Genomic DNA, 3815 nt, shown 5'->3' on the forward strand with positions numbered 1-3815 from the left:
CTAAGTGATCAAAGGCATTACAGCTGTTTCATTGCTCTCTCTTGTATTGCTTGCTCTGAAAGACATTGGAGCAGATCTACTGGAAGGTCCAACGTGGTGAAGAAATGAGACCTTCATAAAGGAGAAACTGAGGCCTCTACCAGCAAGATGTGAATGAGTGATCTTGGAAGTAGATCCTTCAGATGAGTGCAGCCCTGGCTAACATCTTGATGACAACCCCGAGCTATGCTGCCCCCTGAAACTGCTCCCTGATTCCTGACTCTCCAAAACTATGTGAGATAATAAATGTTTGTTGTGTCAAGCTGCTAATTTGTAGCAATTGAAAACTAATACAGCAGTGTTTTTTTTTTAAATGAACGGTATCTATTATAATTTCTAATCCTTTGTTTCTAGAATATAGAAATTCTATTTTTTTTATAGACCTTGTATCCTGTGTCCTTGCTGAAATCAGCTCTTTTGCAGATATTTTAGGATTTTCTGCATAGGCAATCATGTCATCTGTGACAAAGACAGTTTTACTTCTTTTCAAATATGCATGCCTTTTATTTATTCTACTGCCTTATTAAACTGGCTAGGATTTTTAGTATAATGTTGAATAAAATGGTGAAAGCAGATATTCTTGCCTTGTTTTTGATCTTAGGGGAAAGCCACTCAGTCATTCACCATTAGTATTGGTGTCAGCTGTAGGTTTTCTGGAGCTGCTCTTTATCAGGTCGGGGAAGTTTTCGTCTGCTCTTAGTTTACTGACAGGTTTAAAAAAATGTTGCCCCCTAATTCCTGTCATCAATACTAGATTTATAGTTTTATTATAGTAACAAATACTTGTTACAGTTTGTTACAGTGAGATCTACACTCATACACAGAATTACTATATTTAAATTGATATAGAACAATATTTACATTTTTAAGTTACACTTTTGAAATTAGATGATGAAGTGTAGCTTAAGTTTTACAACATAGAAAAGAACACATGAGACAAAAATAGAGGTAACAGTAAAAATATAGCTATCTGTTCTTGAGACAGCATGTGGAAATTTTTTGTCAGAAAGCTACATCTTCTCAATAGGATTGTCCAAATCATTAAAATATGGATGATTCAATGTCATTTGCCAGAAACTTGTTTGTTGGGATTAACATTTTTGAAAGCAAATCTAAGCCATTTACAACCAAGTTTTTAATATGGGATGCTGGACTTCCTGGTTTCCACTTGGAAAATTTACTCTTACAGTCTTCTAAAGAATCCACTTCTGCCCACCCTTCATTATTGGGGGTCCCCAAAGCTCTAAAAATCCTGAAGACTTGATAAATTTCTGAACCCCTATGGAAAAGTGGCTTATTAGTTGCTAATTCTGCAAATATGGTCAACTGGAGTTGAATAGAGAGCTGACCCCAGCAATACTTGGGCAAAACTATACCAGAGTGTTACTACCTCATGTATATATGCTCTGACAGGTATTCCAAAAGCTCTGGCAAGGCCCAGACCAGCCAATTTAGTTGTTCCTTTGTGGCCAATAGATTTCAAGGTTTTAAGCCTCCGTGGGGAGCTATTCTAGAGGGACAAAACAACATCCCTTGAATGATTTGGTACAAACACGTCCTTTTTTTTTTCCTTTTCAAATTTTTGTTTAAATTCTAGTTAGTTAACATACAGTGCAATATTGGTTTTAGGAGTAGAATTTAGTGGTTCATCATTACATACAACACCCAGTGCTCATCATAACAATTCCCTCTTTAATACCCATCACCCATCTGGCCCATCCTCCATCCACCTCCCCTCTAGCAATCCTCAGTTTGTTCTCTATCATTAAGAGTCTCTTGTGGTTTGTTTGCCTCTCTTCTCTCCTCCTCCCCCCGCCCATATGGTCACCTGTTTTGTTTTTTAAATTCCACATATGAGTGAAATCATATGGTATTTGTCTTTCTCTGATGGACTTATTTTGCTTAGCATAATACATTCTAGCTCCATCCACATCAGTGCAAATGGTAAGATTTCCTTCTTTTTGATGGCTGAGTAATATTCCATTGTGTGTGTGTGTGTGTGTGTGTGTGTGTGTGTGTGTGTGTGTATGTATATATATCACATCTTCTTTATCCTTTCATCAGTTGGTGGATGTTTGGACTCTTTCCATAGTTTGGCTATTGTTGATAATGCTGCTATAAACATCGGGGTGCATATACCCCTTTGAATCTATATTTTTGTATCCTTTGGGCAAACAACTAGTGTAATTGCCAGATTGTAGGGTAGTTCTATTTTTTTTAAGTTTATTTATTTATTTTGAGAGAGAGAGCATGTGCATGTGTGCATAAGTGGGGGAGAGGCAGAGAGAGGGAGAGACAGAATCCTGAGCAGGTACTGCTCTATCAGCGCAGAGCCCTATGTGGGGCTCAAGCTCTCTAACCCATGAGATTATGACCTGAGCCAAGATCAAGAGCCTGATGCTTAATCTACTGAGCCACCAGGTGCTCCACGGTAGTTCTATTTTCAACTTTTTAAGCAACTCCATACTGTTTTCCACAGTGGCTGCACCAGTTTGCCTTCCCACCAATAGTACAAGAGGGTTTAGGGTTTCCCTTTCTCCTCATCCTCTCCAACACCTATTGTTTATTGTATTGTTACTTTTAGCCATTCTGACAGGGGTGAGGTGGTATTTCATTGTGGTTTTGGTTTATATTTCCCTGACGATCAGTGATGTTGAGCATCTTTTCATGTGTCTGTTAGCCATCCAGGTGTCTTCTTTGGAAAAGGCTCTCTTCATGTCTTATGCCCATTTCTTAACTGGATTATTTATATTTTGGGTGTTGAGTTTGATAAGTTACTTATAGGTTTTGGATACTAACCCTTTATCAGATATGTCATTTGCTATCTTCTCCCATTCGGTAGGCTGCCTTTTAGTTTTGTTGATTGCTTCCTTTGCTGTGAAGAAGCTTTTCATCTTGGTGAAGTCCTAACACTTAATTTTTGGTACAAATAAGCCTTAACAAGTGAAGAATCCATGAACTGACGAGGAGCGATGGGATCCAAGTATTTCTTAAGATCCAAGGAATTCAAAGATGTGATATAACCTGGAATCCTGTATAAGCATATCTTGAAGACTGACTATATTTGAATGACAAACTTCTTTTAATAAAGAAATTTCCTGAATTATAGTACTAGGAACATCTTCCTCTTTACTTCCTAGTCTGATTTTCTTCTTGGCTACCAGTTGACTTGTAATTTTTTGTCTACCCTTATATATAACTCCATAGGTACATTCTTCAATTATCTCTATTTCAGTATAATATTCCATACTTACCCAATAAGTAATGGTGGATACTGTGATGGTGGGATTGGGGAGTTAGAGGCATGGTGGAGGCAGGAATGGCAGCTACCTTGTCTATGTCATTCTTTCTTAAACTTCCAACTTTACCCCAAGATAAACGCCACTTCATCATCATGTATGAATTGTTTTTGAAAACATTTGATGAATACTTTTCGCTTTTCTACTATTTGAGGCACATCTGCATTTCATGCATCATCAAGAGGTCAGGAGACTCTACTCCCCATTGGCTGCTGTTGGATTACAGTGGTGCCTTGGTGCCTGAACGTGGGTGGACAAGTGTGTTTTGTAACCCTCTGAGATCCTTGAGGGGAGTGTCCAGACTGAGACACATGGGAATCTTGGTGGACTATTGATAATTTCTTGCCCCCTTGTATCAATTTATTTGTTCAAATCAAATATTTGTTCAGCTTTAGTCTGGAGGAGGAGCTGAAAACTGAGATAATAAAGGAGGATAATAAAGGGAGAAGGAGGACTATTAGTAGAAACCCCAAAATA

General features: G+C 38.1%; 1 pseudogene; it reads right to left on the reverse strand.

Moving 5' to 3' along the window:
- Positions 1 to 1049: 1049 nt before the first annotated feature.
- On the reverse strand, positions 1050 to 3287 carry LOC122221390 (annotated as a pseudogene).
- Positions 3288 to 3815: the final 528 nt, after the last annotated feature.

Source organism: Panthera leo, chromosome B3 (assembly GCF_018350215.1).
Source record: "Panthera leo isolate Ple1 chromosome B3, P.leo_Ple1_pat1.1, whole genome shotgun sequence".
NCBI classification, from domain to species: domain Eukaryota; kingdom Metazoa; phylum Chordata; class Mammalia; order Carnivora; family Felidae; genus Panthera; species Panthera leo.